This window comes from Staurois parvus, unplaced genomic scaffold, assembly GCF_062004578.1.
Source record: "Staurois parvus isolate SC_StPar_1 unplaced genomic scaffold, SC_StPar_1.0 ptg000235l, whole genome shotgun sequence".
In the NCBI taxonomy this organism is placed as follows: domain Eukaryota; kingdom Metazoa; phylum Chordata; class Amphibia; order Anura; family Ranidae; genus Staurois; species Staurois parvus.
Window position 1 is genome coordinate 7067668 of NW_028318031.1, and position 10132 is coordinate 7077799.

A 10132-nucleotide genomic window follows, 5' to 3' on the forward strand; every position below is an offset into this window, starting at 1 on the left:
GAGTTCTCCGGCATCCCTGCGGACGTGCTCGCTCCCTGCTCGGGGTGTCTTGTGCGCATGTGCAGGGCGGGCTGCGCTGGCTGGGTCAGACGCTGGCTGCGCTCTGATTCCACTTCATGAAGTGTTACTGCTAAGCGTTCTCAGTGTGTTGGGACTATAGAAAGGCCCTGTTTATTTATCTGTCCTGGGATTGTGTAGAAATACAATAATAGCTTATATAAGACACTTACATTTCTGTTATATTCAGTAGTGTCCATTCACACCTGACTGAGGTGGTTTTTGAAGCTCCTCACAGCTCTCAAGAACTGGTCACACCAATGTGGTGCAGGAAACACTGTGAATCCTGTGTGAATCCATTGCATTTGCATCGCATTCATGCGATGGTGTCAGTGATAAATTGGTTGTAAAGGCTGCTTCTATGCATGAAGGTAAAAAACCTGTGTGCAGCAGCCTCCTCATTACTTACCCGAGCCTCATCGCGATACAGCGATGTGAACGGCAGTCTCGGCTGTCCCGCGTCTCTGCCTCCCCATTGGTTAGGACAGAGAGGAGGAGCCATTGACTCCCACTACTGTCAATCACAGCCAGTCAGCCAATGAGGATAAAATGGGGGGGCAAGCTGTGGATAGACACAAGGAGCAGCAGGTGCCTCCATAGCAAGCTGCTTGCTGTGGGGGCACCTGACAGACAGGAGGAGCCAGGAGAGCCTGCAGGGGACCTGAGAAGAAGAGGATATGGGCTGCTCTGTACAACACCACTGCACACGGAAGGTAAGTATAGACATGTTTGTTATTTTCCAAAAAAAAAGCAACCTATAGAATGTGATGCGATTCAGGTGCAGGTTTATAAAAAAAAACAGTCCTGTACCTTTTTGGTGCGGATGCAATGCGATTTGAGCCATACAAAGTGTACGGCTCAAATCACACCACACAGACATTTGCAGGTAATTCACACAGGAATGCGGTGTGATTCCTGTGCGAATTACCCGCACTGCATAGTGTGAACCAGGGCTTAGGGGCAGAGTCCCATGTTTTGGCCCTAATAGAAGTGTCTGAAAAGCACATATCATGTTTAACCACTTGAGCTCCTGAAGGTTCTACCCCCTTTGTGACCAGGCCATTTTTTGCTATTCAGCACTGTTCTACTTTAATTGGCAAATACACAGACATGCAACATTTTATCCAAATAAAAGTTTTATCTTTTTTATCACACAAATACAGCTTCTTTCTGGTGTTATTTGATAACCACTGGGCCGCATTTGGGAGCGAGCGAGTGGCTTTTTTGAAGCCCTGCATTATGGCATTATTTTGCAGGGGTTTTTTTTTTTGGTGGTTTACTACCACTTTAAATGGTTTGTGCAAAAGTTATAGCATCAACAAACAATGATATATTTACTGGAATCTATGCAGCTATGACACTATACTGGTAATGGCGGTGCTCAGCGACTTAATTTGTGACTGTGATAGTGTAGCCGGCAATCTGGCACTAGCTGATGCTGGCTGGGGGAGACACTAACTGACTGACACTGACATCAATAGTGACACTAATACAGTGATCAGTGCTAATACTGTGCACTGTCACTGTACAAATGGCACTGTCAGGGAAGGGGTTAACAGCTAGGGGTAATCAAAGGGTTAACTGTGTGCCTAACAAGTGTAATGTGTGTAACCCTAGGTTCACACCCATGCGTTTTCTGCAGCGTTTTGCAGTACAGTCAATTTAATATGATTTCCTATGGGACAGGTTTCGCATCTTTTCACCCAGTGCATTTTTTGGAAAGGGTCAGGGACTTTGTTGAATGCAAAACGTTGCGTTTTTGGTTCTATAGACTTCAATTGGAACGCTGCAGAAAAGCATGTATTGCATTTTTTATGCGTTTTTTATGTGTTTTGTGTTTAAAAGTTTCCTAGCAACAAGAGATATTAAAAAAAAAAAAAAAATGCAAAACGCATCAAAAACGTGCCAAAAACGCGCGTGCAAAAACGCAATGCAGAAACGCACAAAAAGCAATCTGCATAGGTGTGAACCTAGGGTAATATGTGCTGCTTTTACAAGTAGGTGTGGCAGTTTTTACTCCCTGCTTAGCACAGAGGAAGAATAGCCACATCCCTGCTTCTGTGTACAGAGCCCTGTGTTAGTAAACACAGGGCTCTGTGCTGTGATTCTCTGAGCAAGTCAGCAGGTCACGGCCATAAGTCATTGGCCAGGACCTGATGACTAACTTGTGCTGTACCGAATCACAGCACAGTCGGGCAGGGGGTGCACACTTGCCCTATACCCAGAAATGCTGGACCACGAACATGTACATGATCCAGCGCAATGGGGCTTGCCCGTCTGCGGTATATATACTGTGGGCGGTCCTTAAGTGGATAATACACCTTTACCTACCTGTGCATGCATTCCTGCTAACTAGCTTTCCATTGCTAAAAAAAACAGATTTAAGCCTGTAAATATGCAAAGAAAAACAAACAAAACATGCAGAAAAACAAAAATATAACCAAAGGTGCTCAGCTCCGGGGTGAATGGGGCCCACACAATACATTTTTGGTGCCTGCAGACTTCAGTGGAACGCTGGAAAACATTTATAGCACACATATTTCATGCAATTTCATGCTTCACCTTTTCCTAGTATCTAGCTTTCCATTGGCTAAAACAAAACACTGAAGTCTAAAAACATCTGTACTAATATGCATACGACTTAAAAGAAAATTAAAGTGGAACTACATTGCATCTGAGCACCATAAATCAAAAACACAATTTAATTTCTTGTTAATATTGAAAGCAAACTCACCCATCCATTCATGTCTCTGTGTTTTATTTTGCTGAGAATTCACTTTGAAAAATACCCCCCTAACATTTCTGACTGTGGTCATCTTGAGTAAGGGCAAATGATTCATGTAGCATTTACTTCCTGGAATCCATTTGCCCAAAGCTCAGCCATGCAGGCAGGAGGAGGAATAAACACCTCCTCCCTTCTAGAAGACTCCTAGGATGTATGACATCATTTGCCTAGGTCAGAAACCAGGAAGTAACTAAAGAAATGCAAAAAAAGTTTAAAACACATAAATATGATATACTTACCTATCTACTAATGTTAGCAGCATAAGGATTAAAAATAGTCAATTTTGGTTGAGAGAGGGAACATTCACTTTTAAGAAGCTCAAGCATGAGCCTAGAGTAAGGGCTAATTCATATAGTAGGCACTGAGCAACATTGCCTGACACATATACAAAGCAATTTGCCCTATGTTCTATTGTTTCAGTTCATACTACTGCACTGCATTGGTTTGCACTGAAAAAAGGACAGGTTGAATTTTTATGCAGTGCTTTGTAGTATACTACAACACATCGCGATGCGTTATGGTGCATAGAGGTGAATGGAATGTAATTTTGTGATATTTCAATAAAGCAAAAAAAGGTAAACAGTATGATGTGTTGTAAAGACACCTCCCAAACAGACATGCACACACAATACACACTAGTGCGTGTACATTAACGTGGAACTAAAAGTATCAATTTAACAGTTTCAGAAATCAGTTACTTTCCCAGCATGCCGAGATTGATGACTGTTACATTTGCTGGTGCTTCTCAAGCAAACTGACAAGCCATCAAATGTCTGGTGTCATAACTGATCGCATGTGCAGCACCATGGCATTTGCAGATCAAACAGAAGTTAAGATGACAGCTACCTTGGCTGAAAAGAATAGGAAGGTTTAATCTCATGTGAAACAGAGTATCATACATGTTTGCTGGTGTGAATGGGCCATAACAGTCTACTATTTATTGCTATGTGTTTTCTATAGATAAATATTTCAAGCATACGCAGCAAATACTAACAAATACCTACAGTGGCCTTTATCATAGGGAATAGTTAGCTGTAGCACTGTCATGTATGGCATTTTCCCATGATACATGGACAGCCTCAGGATATGATATTTCCAGAAACAGGGCTGTGGATAAGGGGGTACCACCAATCCTCCTGTAAGGGTCCCAGGCCACCGGGGGGGCCCAGGCAGCTGGGTGAATCGGATGTGGGCGGGGAGAGTGATTGGCATGGTGGGAGGGGGGCAGTTACTGGAACCAATCCCCTGGATGGCTCTCTTTGCAGCAGCTGAAAGCTGTCTTTTTCTCTTCTCCCTCCTGCTGGCTTTCAGCTGCTGCAAAGAGAGCCATACAGGGGATCTGTTCCAGTAATTGTCCACCCCTCCACCCGTCATTATCCTCCCTGTGCACCATACATTTCCCCCTGCTGCCCAGGCCCCCTGTGTGCCCCCAGCCCCACAATGTAGCCGGATTCCCTCTTTTCCTTTCCACCGGCAGCTGCAAGCACACAATAGGATCCTTCAGGATGGAGAGTGGGGGAAGGGTCTGGTAAATATGTCACATTTACCAGCCCTTTCCTTGTCTGAATGAACACAATGAGTGATCAGTACCGACGACACTGTGTTCATTCATAACTGAAGCATAGTTTTATTTTGGGGGGGGGGGGTACTGTCAGGTGGGCTGTATGGAGCCCCATGGTTTCTAACAGCAGCCCTGCCCAGAAGATACAAGTCCCCTTTGGCCTTTCCCCATCCATGATGGAATGCATCCCTAGAAAGTTATTGATCAGAGATAGTACATTGTGTATGCCATGGCATCCCCTATGATATGTGGCTTGGCACCTGATTTCCAAACCACGATGTGTGGGAAGACCATATTGTATGTGCCCAACAATGGCCTTTCCCAAATGCAGTGGACCTGTGTTTAAGATGGTAAGTTGGTAGTGATAAAATGTTTTACCTATAAATTTTAATTGCAAAAATTATAATGATAAAATAAATAAATATTATTGCAGCATTTTTCAAGCAGGGTATGATGGCACCCTAGGGTGCCTTTTGGGTTCTTCAGGGGTTCCTTAACAAAATGCCTAAACAAATTCCCCAAATTGCCCAAAAAATTAGCAAATCTTAGATTGTAAGCTCTAATGAGCAGGGCCCTCCTGTATTGAATTGTATTGCAACTGTACTGTCTAACCTTCAAAAAGCACTGCATAAGTGTTGGTGCTATATAAATCCCAAATAATGAGAATAATAACAATAATAATAATAACAAGTTGGTGGGTAGATCACACTTGTCTTTTTTGTTGTTGCACAAATTCATAGTCATTTATTTTGCAGCAGTACAACCATGGGCACTGTCCATGCCAGCTGCCAGTATCGTAACAACCGATGACATCATAGATTGACAAGGAGGTCATCAGGCACGTGAGGACGTCCTTATTTGCCCCTCTCTCCATTGTCAGTGGGGTCCCGACAGCTGAATGTGGGAGAAAAGAAATGCTGGGATACTAGTCACTACCAGTGTGCAAAGGTATATTGCTTTGCGGGCTACATTCAAAGCAGCAATTAAGGATGGAGCGAATTGTTACGGCAGGAATCTTCTGTTGGCAGCTGCGGATGATAGCAGCTAGATGCAGCCGCTGGCCTCATTCATGTAATGACAGGTCACTGACAGCAGCAGCTATTCGCAGCTCTCCGCACAGCCAGCGATTACCTAAGCTGATTGCTGCTGGATGTACACAAAACAAAGCAATTACCACAAACAATCCTTGACTGTTCAGACAGCCACAAAGAGCTGCGGCCACTGGCCACTTGTCATTGGAGTGAATGGGGCCGGCGGCTGCCCCTAGTCAACTGTAAAGAGATGACTCCTGCCAAAATAATTTGCACCAGCCTTAATCGCTGTGTAAATGTAGCCCAAAAAAAAAAATCACCTCTAATGTTGGGTGTCCTATATGTGTTGAGACCATTGCATTATGTAAAACTATTAACATTAACTTTTTATATTTTAGAATTGGTTGCCTTAGGATTTTGCAAAATTTTAAAGGGTACCTTGGCTGGAAAAAGTTTGAAAAATACTGTACTATAAAATTGTATTTCACTGACAGCCTGCCTTATACAATGTAATAACCATATCTGATCAGCAATGAGTGACATTCAGTTCTGCACATGCGCAGCACCACTCAGAGTCAAACGAGGACGAGCAAGGAGCGTGCACATCTGCAGGGGTTCTGGGGATGCTGTTTTTCCCTAAACACCGGATCCTGTTCTGTACTGTGTGTTGCACATAATCCACTTTCTGCACCCAGCACACAGGGGGACACTGCATAATGCAAACAAATAAAAGGCTTCTTTACAATATTCACCAGATGCCATCTTTTCTATGAATGCCCATATCCTAGGCAAGGGGCCAGTGTCAAGTCTGTGCCCCACACAAGCTGCTTTTGGGGTCCCTTCTGCCCCATGAGCAATTTTCAACCTGGACTGAGAGCAAATCTTGCTGGATCTCTCTTGGACACCCTGGATGTGAATAATGGATTCTTCTTTTATATTGGCAGATTTTATTTTTGTATAGGTACAATCATTTCTTGAAGCATCTGGCCTTTTCATTTTCATATTTCACTTTTCAGCTGTCTCAGAGGACTCTCTTGGCATCTTTTATTCCATGGACTGAAGTGGTATGGTATTGTGGTATTTGCTCTATTTATTTGCATAAATATAATGACATGTTGTAGATTCATGTGTTAAGTCAATGTACATTCATTTCAAATTTTTGTAAAGACTCTGGGTTTTTATTCTCATTATTATCATTATTATTATTGTTATTACTATGAGTGTCATGTTTGTGTGCTGTTTTTGACCTTTCCATCACAATCAGATCACCTCCTGGTTGAGGACACTCACTGAAAGCTCTATGCAGTAGAAAGTGACCTGGAAAGTTTATATAGAAACTAACCTCAAGCAAGACAGCTCTCAAACCTTATGTTTGGGTGCATAGGTGGGGTTGAAAGTCTACAGGAAATAGACATTGATTGCTCTGTAAGATGATAGTACAAGTCAGGTTTCCCTTCCCTTACTGCATTGGCTTCTAGGGAGGATTGTGGAAGTAGCAGCAATAGGCTGCGATGGACTAAGAAGAAGCAGCACCACTCTTACATCAGTAGCCGGAAACAGGATTATAACCCCACTAATCAGATTGACCATGGTTTAATGTTGCTGCCTGTGTCTATAACATGACAGCTTTAAAAAGTGACACCATTGCATGCTATTTGTCTTTTTATAGGATGTCAAACTCCAAACTCTCTGTGTTTTCTAGCTTGACATTCAGGAAAAGGTTTTTTTCCTGTAGAAATCTGCACAATTCATGGCGCGTAAAAAAGCTTTTTTGAAAGGCAATCTTGTTAATAGGTATAAGATAACCTATTTTGGATTGCATTGTTTTTAAATAGCTAGTAGTAGTTAGGTACATCCAACTGGACTTGTTCTGTAATGATGAATGTGACGACTACAAGCTATACCATGACCTGGATAAATGAGAACCTTCGCAGACATTAATTATTTAAATGTACACCAGTGCCAAGAGCAGCCCAGTATATGAACAATGATGGGATGCTGTTTCTTACATCTAGACTTTATAATCAGGGACATCCACTGCTTTCAATAAAATGTTATCCCAATATCCTGTTCATTTTTTATTACTATACTGACTTTTTGATATTATTGTGAATGTAAGCTGTAAGCCACAATGGCCAGCCTGTCCTGAAGATGTTCCTTATTCAATGTTATCCCAATATCCTGCTGATTTTTTTTCATCACTATGCTGACTTACTGATATTATTGTAAATATATTTGTTATATCTTTAAGCTGTTAGCAGCAATGGCCATCCTCTCCTGAAGATGTTCCTTATTCAATGCTATCCCAATACCCTGTTGATTTTTTTTATTACTATACCGATTTACTGATAATATATTAAATGTATTTGTTATATCTTTAACCTGTTGGCATCGATGGCCATCCTGTCCTGAAGATGTTTCTTATTCAATGCTGTCCCAATACCCTGTTGATTTTTTTTATTACTATACTGACTTACTGATAATAATGTAGATGTATTTGTTATATCTTTAAGCCGTGAGCAATAATGACCGTCCTCTCCTGAAGATGTTCCTTATTCAATGGTATCCCACTTCCCTGTAGATTTTTTTATTGCTATACTGACTTACTTATATTAATGTAAATGTATTTCTTATATCTTTAAGCCGTGAGCAATAATGACCATCCTGTCCTGAAGATGTTCCTTATTCAATGGTATCCCACTTCCCTGTAGATTTTTTTATTACTATACTGACTTACATTAATGTAAATGTATTTCTTATATCTTTAAGCTGTGAGCAACGATGGCCATCCTGTCCTGAAGATGTTCCTATTTAATGTTATCCCAGTATCTTGTTGATTTTTTTTCACTATCCTGACTTTCCAATATTAATTTACATGTATTGGTTATATCTGAAGCTGTGAGCAATGACGGCCATCCTGTGCTGAAACTATTCCTTATTTAATGTTAAAATGTTGCCAATCTTATTGACACCCATACAAAAGAAGCATTCCTTTTCTTTCTGTTACTTTCCAAAAATAATATAATTTCTACACTTAGTATTATACATATGAACTGAATGTCACATCTTACATGACAGGTGCAGTTATTAGTATGGCAGAACATTATCTGTGAATCCGAAAGTATTACACATAGCTTGCCGGTGAAAATATACATGCCGATTATGCTTGTAGCAAGTGTATAATTCACTGTAGCATGTGTTTACTTTCAATATCCAGTTACTTCCTTTGAACCTGACTTTGTGTTTGCATACAGGTTAGGATGAACATGGCTTTTTCAGTAACTAACCCCGATTGTGATAACCAAAAACATTTCATGAGTGCAAACTGGTTCTACAAGCTGTATTTCATTGCCTGCCCAAATGTTAGTGTTTTACCTAGGCCCTAGCACAGCCTAAAGGCTCATCTGGCATGTGATAGGCTGCGTGGATGCAGTAGTGTTTTGGCCTTTTTTTTTTTTCGTGACCTACTTTTGAACAACTCGACAGTGCACGCTTAAGTTGTTAAAGGCCCAACATCCATTGAGTGTGCAGGTAGCTGGTATATCTAATTTCATCCTGGACTCTACAAAGTAGAATGTCCATCATAGCTGCACCCTTATTTAAAACCTAGTGACCCAATTTATTCAAAGAACGTAGAACATTTTCAAAGGGGACAAGTGACGCGCTACAATTAGTTGAGCAACTTAACCCTTATATAGCAGGAAACAAATTGACAAGCATGCTTGGTGTTTGCTATTGCATGAATACCTGTTGATTGTATAATTATGCAGGTTTATAGGTTTTGTAGCATAATGCAATCTAAAGTGTTTCGTTTGATATTGCTCTGCAGCACATCTATTACAACTCATACAAGTCCCCGACTTAATGCCACCTGAGTATGTGTCTTGTTTCAATGCCCTTCTTGCTCATGATCCTATTGCCGTAGGTTTAAGCTGTTTCTGATCCTTGTACCAAGTAGAATATAATAGACAAGCCCTGGTACTTTTCCATTGAGAACAACTGTTGCTTGATTTGTTTGTACCCTGCATGCAGAAGCCTTTCACATTACATTCCAGTCATGGGTGCATTCCCATGGGTCCTAAGCCATAACACAGCTCCTGCCCAGAATCTTCACTTACTGCTTTCCACTCATTTCATTACAAAGTACCCCATTGCTAATCCTGGTTAATCAATAACAATAGCCAAGACCGGTCAATTTTTAACTTATCATACAGAGTGCAAAGTCTGACTATTACATGAGCTGCACCAGCTGCTCGATACAGTTCTTGAGAATGCAGAACCTGCCTTAGTCAAAAAGTTATGTGTTGTGCTAGATTCTAACATTAGTAAAGACTTCTTGAAAACTCTGAATCAATTAGTGGTATAAAAAGAAAAGAGGAAGTGTCAATCACTGTAAAGTACATTACAATACCAAAGCAGCTTTGCATCAGCCCTTAGCAGACACTGATTATGAAGTTTTCATAAAGACACAATACTTATAAGAAGATAACCTAAATAATGTGATGTTCTTGTATACTACTACATAACACCACAAATGTTTTGTCAGTTTTTTGTATTGTTGCTACCACTGTGACCACTGGTAGGTATAATAGGAAATTAATTTTGCACCATCACCTAATAAGATACTTTCAGATGGGGTGATGTCACAGTCAAGTCATCCCACCTGTGCTTAGCACTATTCATTGTTCCCCTAATTAT